Source organism: Mus pahari, unplaced genomic scaffold (assembly GCF_900095145.1).
Source record: "Mus pahari unplaced genomic scaffold, PAHARI_EIJ_v1.1 scaffold_9303_1, whole genome shotgun sequence".
In the NCBI taxonomy this organism is placed as follows: Eukaryota; Metazoa; Chordata; class Mammalia; order Rodentia; family Muridae; genus Mus; species Mus pahari.
In genome coordinates this window covers 42,182-48,723 of record NW_018393385.1, presented here as the reverse complement: position 1 = coordinate 48,723, position 6,542 = coordinate 42,182, and the positions used below count along the sequence as shown (strand labels likewise).

Genomic DNA, 6,542 nt, shown 5'->3' with positions numbered 1-6,542 from the left:
TGCCCTTCAGACAGGCCCACAGGCCAGTCTACTGGAAGTAATTCCTCATTTGAGGTTTCCTGTTCCCAAGGTGACTCCAGTTTGTGTCAATACTCAACAAACAGATAACAATTCAGGGCAAAGAAAGATGTTTGTTGGATTAAGGAGTCTCTTCAATTTGGTCTGTAATTTTTCTAAATNGACTCCAATGAGANGACATTGCCATTATAAGCAGAAAATGAGTGTAGTGAACTTGATGAAGAGCGATGCTACGTTTTCAACTTTTATTCAGAATCTTAGTGTACCAAATCCCCACTTTAATGTAGTTCTTATCTCCTGGGAACACTGCTCAAGTCTTTGTGGAAAAGTAAATGTTATGACATTTGTTCATTCAAATGGGCATATTTCAAAATGCTATCGTATGTGTGGAATGATGCTTTTCATTTTGTGATATAAAGGGTTCTCTCTCTAAAAAAAAAAAAAAAAAAAGAAAATACTTTGAGGTAAGTGTGACTGGGGGAATGAAATTAGAATCCAAATAATTAATATAAGTAAAAATAAATAAATAAAAAATAAATAAATAAAAATAAGTACTGAAAGTTTCATAAAAAGAGTTCGTTATGAATGAACAACATGTTATCAAACTTGATTAGGAACCATATGTATACTTAGAGGAAGAAGGGGTTATTTATCTCTTGAGATTGAGGCCAACTTCACATTCTGTAACAGATAATGAGCAGATAACTTTGGATCTTGGTCCTCCTATTTAATTTTATCTGAGACATGGCCCTTTCTTTGTTATTGAATTCTTCTGCCCCTGCTTCACATTTCAAATTAGAAGCATTGAAACTATAGATAAACTGTGGAACATAAAACCATGCCAGGAAGTTTGGCTAGCTAGGAAAGGTCAGGACATGGAGATTAGGTGGGCACACACCTGAGGCTTAGGTAACTCTCATCTCTGCAAGTCTCCTGACTTGGAACATGTGCCATGCTTCTCACATAAAAGAGACATGACCTGTGGTTACATAGGCTCAAGATGGAGTTCTCCATGTTAATGATGTGCCTGGAGGGCATAGCCAATAAGCTTTCCTTGCCAGATATTCTTAATATTTAAGAGTATTTAATCTTAGGCTCACCCTGAGAAGTAGGGTATGGCTTTATGCATCTATTTTCCACCAAGACAATAACCTTTTTAGAACCATGGACTGCTCTTTTCATTGAGATTCATTGTGAGAACCATGGAGAAGGCCTTCATATACAGAGCTGAAGTCAAGTCTCCAGTAGAAGGGTCCTTCTGTGCTCCCAGCACCAACCACAACCAAGCCTGCTGACCATCAAGTCAAGGAGCCAAGGACCCCCCCTCCACATACCAACAAGCTAGACCTTCCCTACCTCCCTCCTGGCCCTGGCCCTAGGCTAGATGCTGTCTCCAGCCTGTGGTCCCCCATCTCCATTCTCTGCTCTACTGTGACTCGCAGTGGTGCCTGGATGTCCAGGGGATGAGAACCTCATGGCCCTGGCCTTGTGGTAGGCCCTGAGGACTAGAATTAGCTCTGGCTTCCCCATCATGAAGACTGCACTGTCCCACTCCTAGAGTGGTGTCTTGGCACATCCCTATAGCCCAGCACCTGCCTTGCTTGTGGAGTAGGATAAGTACAGTCAAACTCCCTGCATCCTGTCTCCCCAAGCAGCCATGCTCTGTGGTGTAGTAGATGAAAGCCAAAGCTCAACAATAGGCTTTATATCTGAACTCAATTTTTAATGATTTACTCACTGACATATGTCTCAGTCCTTTAATGTGCATCTTTGTATGTGTATCTGTGTGTGTGTGGGGGGGAGGTACAACCTTACTCTCTATTTCCATAGCATTGGTAACATACCACCAAGATTTATGTACTCTAATTTTCAAAATATCAGGTATATCTGAGATAATTATCCATGTAAAACTTACCATTTCTTCAGAGTGCATTGATGACAGCAACAGAATTATGAGAAACAACATCACTGGGAATAAGCTAGAGCTGACACTAAGCAAAGGAAAAAACCCGGTTCAATTAATCAGTGCATGGGATATAGATGTAATGAATATATTTGTAGAAGAAATACTAAAGCAACTATGGCTGCCTAAGTAATTTACAAAATAAGGGAAGAGTTGACATGTGAGATTGCTGTATTGGTTCACCTTGCCTTTAATTGGCAGAATAATAATTAAAGGACCTGGCTGATGTCCCTGCTGTGTACCTGCAAAGGCTAGTTTGCTCTACACAGGTCTATTCCCCTGTCTTCACAAGAAAGCTGGGGAAAAAATTCACTTTTTATTTTCTGGAAAAAAATTTCTTTTCTGCACACTGTCCTGTATTTTGCTATTCCCTCTTTATAACTTTCATCTATACTGGTTGTAAATTAGGGTGCCAAGATTTTGATTATGTAGATATAAACATAGAAACATAGAAGTGGTATTTTGTAAAGAGCAATTGCAAGTTGTAAAATTTTTTCCTTATACTTGGATATATTTTCATGTTTTCCCTTCAGTGTGAAAATATAATCACAATTAATGAATTGCATATCTAAGGTCCCTCAATCCATATTTCTTTAGATGGGTTGCTTCCTATATTCATTATGATTTAAATAACCTCTGCTATTTGCACACAAAATCCCTTGTCACTAAGTCATACATCCTTCAGATGCTTCTAAAGACACATAGCATGGGATGTACCCTCAGGTGTAACATCTGATTTTGTAATCTGTGTATACATTTCAAATCCTCAAAATTTTTTGTTTGACCATACAATTTGTTTCAAATTTTTTATTGTCTGAATGACAATGATGAGCCATGGTCAACAAAGATCTGGTGTATTTTACATTTTTTTTTTTTACACCATTCCCTTCCCTTTCCTCCCTTCGAGCTTTCCCATGAAGTCTCTTATGCTCACTTTCCAATTCAGTGCTTGCTTTTTCATTGTAATTTATGTCCAGAATTTGAGTCAAAACATGCCCACAGAGATCTCTGCTGTCTCTTTTCCTTGGTCTTCCCTCAGAGACATTAGTCACTTTCCAGGATCTGGAAAACATTCCAGGTCCATCTGGATCCTCATACACTCAGTGCCCATACATTCCAGAGTGACAACCTTAATCTTCTTCATGGTGGGCCAGTAAAATAGGAACTGTAAGTGATGCCTCTCATCCGTATGACACTTACTGATTATCTAAGTTTAAGTAAAACCTCGTCTCAGTCAATCATGGGCAGATGTGGAAATGCATTCAATCTAAGTTTTCCAGCCATCAGAGTCCTGTGCTGCTCTTTACTACTTCTGTCCTGACCAGATTCATTTTCCAGTTTGCTTGGGAAGCCTTCGGTTCCCCTGTGTATTTCATGGACTGAGGCTCTGATGTGTCATTAGCCACTCTAATCTTAGCATTGTAAATACTGTCATCTGACCATGAAGCCTGCTCTTACAATCTACAGTCTTGGCTTAAACACTTTTTTTGTCTTTGTAACTTATTCAGTTTACACCTGGCTTACTGTCCCTTCCTGGTGGTGACCTCTCACAGTCTCCCCTTCCTTCTCCTCTGGGAGGGTAGGGTCACCCCCTGGGTGTACCCCTCCCCCAACCTGGAGCATCACTTCTCTGGGAGGCTAGGCATTTCCTCTCCCACTGAGGTCAGACAAGGCAGCCCAGCTAGTAGAACCCAAGCACAGGCAACCGCTACCTTTTCCCATAGGCTTTCATATCGGTTCACTCCTCTTTCAGGTTCCTGTGCCTTTCTCTGTGCTTCTCAGAGTCTTCTGCTTTCATTGCTTGGAGGGCGGGGCTCCTAATGATTTGAAGCCGAAGTGGTTGTGCTTCACTGGCTTTTGTTCCCAGCAGAGATTTTTGAGAGCAGAGTTTGTTTTGTGTTCTGCTTCTCACCAGAATATTTAACAGTGACATGGCATAGCACCCTTGAGTAATTTTCCAGAATCTGCTTGGTGGGTCAGTAATCTTCTATTTAATTTTGTTGTATTTTTCTCCAGTGGATTTTCCTTTGCTCCCTTTAAAGCGAGAACTGTGGGGAGAATTCTCCTCTTGTCCACACTTTGTTCTAGCACTTCTGATCACCTCTTGCTTTTCCAACTGTAGCTGTATTAAGCAATATTGTGTATTTTACCTAGTATTCTTATTCTACATTTTACTGCAATGCACCCTTGTTTGTCAACCCTTCTCATGGTTTTCATTACATGGATTTTTTTGTTTCTTCTTCTCTCTCTCTCTCTCTCTCTCTCTCTCTCTCTCTCACACACACACACACACACACACTTTCTTTCTTTTTGATCTGTGATGATATAATAGAGTATTGTTTGTCTCTATTCTACTATTTTTAATCAACAAATAATTTTGGAAAATAAGAATTACTTATCTCTGGTAATATTAATGAATTTGGATATTTCATAGCCGCATGATTCATTGTCATAATATGAAAGGTCCATGGGAAAATAAAACAGAATAAAGCAGTAATTATGTGGAGGAATGAAAAATTCAGATAGATGATTAAAAATATTTTGCAGAAGTCGACATCCATTCAGCGACTGACTTTGTCTTCCCTCAAGGCTGCCTGAAAATGTCATAGATCCGCCTGGAGACTTACAACCAGAACCAATCTGAGGAAAACTTGGATGAAGAAAGTGTGGTTTTAACGCTGGTCCCATTTACTAAGGAACCAACCACAGACTATCCTATGGAATCAAACATTTCTTCTTCAACCATAGACCACAAACCACCATCCAATTCTCTGGTGAGGCATGAGGGAATCAAATACCCAACAAGAACCATACCAAGAGCCCAACCTGCCTCCTATTAATGACGTGTCCCAGAACACTCTTTGGGAGTGGTGTCGGTATCATAACCTGAGTACGGATGGCAAGAAAGTTGAGGTTTATTGGAGACTTTGGAGACACTCATATTCTAAACAAGAATGTTATATTCCCAATACATCTTGTGAGGCCAGAATGAAGCAGGATCACAAGAAACCCAAGATAGTCTTCAGAGTCTGACCTCCAAGCAGCTGCCAAAGTAGGAAGCACGGGAGTGGTAACCTGGAAATTCTAAATTCACCTAATGGGTCCACATTTGCAGCCTGGACAAGGATTGCAATGAGAGTAGCCTAGTCAGTGTGTATGAATCGATGTCCTCTTCCGTCTAATGTGGAGTCCTTTCTGCCACAAGCCATTGGATTCAGATGGTGTGTTGTCCATGGCAGGCAGCTCCCTGCAGATAAGAAAGGCTGGGTTCATTTGCAATTTCTTGCTGGTCAGACCTGGGTTCCAGACACTCCCCAAAGGATGAATTTTCTCTTCCTGTTACCAGCCTGTATTATCCCAGAACCAGGAGTGGAAGATAATTTGCTATGTCCTGAATGTGTTCACAGCAACAAGAAGATCATAAGAAACTTTAAAACTAAAAGCCATGCAAAGAAAAATGCCCCCCAAATATGCTGCCTTTGACAAGATTTTACTCCGATCTAAATGGAATAGAAGAAGCAAAGAAAAACATACTGTGATACCTATAATGGAAACAAAACAAAACAAAAACAAAAACCTGGACGTCAGCATCAGTCCTCAGAAGCCCTTCCTCCTGTCTCCCAGCAGAGTGGAGAATCTGCAGACAAATCAGCTTCCATCACTCTAATAACACCCTGCTGCATCTTTATGTCTTTGATAGCTCCTCATGGTCTTGTGCTGAATTTGCTAAATGCTTAGCTATCTGAGAAATGATTTTGTTTTAGTGGTTTTTATTTTTGCTGTTACCCCACTTTCTGTTCTACTGGTTTTAAATTGTAGTCTTTGATTTAGTTGAACTTGGATTTGTGCAGGGTGATGAATATGGATCCATTTGCATTCTTCTACTTGCAGATATCCAATTAGACTAACCCCATCTCTTGAAGAAGATTTCATTTTTTCCATTGTGTAATTTTGGCCTGGTTGTCAAAGATCAAGTGCCCATGGGTGTATTGCTTTTTTTTAAAAAAAATGTGATCAACCTTTCTGTTTCTATACCAATTCCATGCAGCTTTAATTATTATTGCTCTGTAGTAGAGCTTGAAGCCAGGGATGCTGATGGCTCTGGAAGTTATTTTATTACTCAGGATTGTTTAAGCTATCCTGGCTCTTTGCTTTTTCATATGAAGTTGAAAATTACTCTTTCAAGGGCTGTAAGTATTTGTGTTGGAATTTTCATGGGAATTACATTGATTCTGTAGATTGCTTTTGGTAACACGGCCATTTTCACTATGCTAGACCTACTGTTCTATAAGCATGGGAGATCTTTCCATCTTCCGATTTCAACCTCAATGTCTTTTCTTTCCAGAGACTTGAACTTCCTTTCATATAGGTCTTTTTACTTGCTTGTTAAGAGTCATCCTTAGTGAGATAACCCAATCACAAAAGAAGTCACTAGATATGCACTCACTGATAAGCGGATATTAGCCCAGAAACTCACTGGCATAGCCTCATAAGAGGCCGCTATATCAGGGTCCCTTCAGCAGAATCTTGCTGGCATGTGCATTAGTATCTAGGTTTGGTG

General features: G+C 40.1%; 1 pseudogene; it reads left to right on the top strand.

Moving 5' to 3' along the window:
• Nucleotides 1–4,581: 4,581 nt before the first annotated feature.
• On the top strand, nt 4,582–5,520 carry LOC110315509 (annotated as a pseudogene).
• Nucleotides 5,521–6,542: the final 1,022 nt, after the last annotated feature.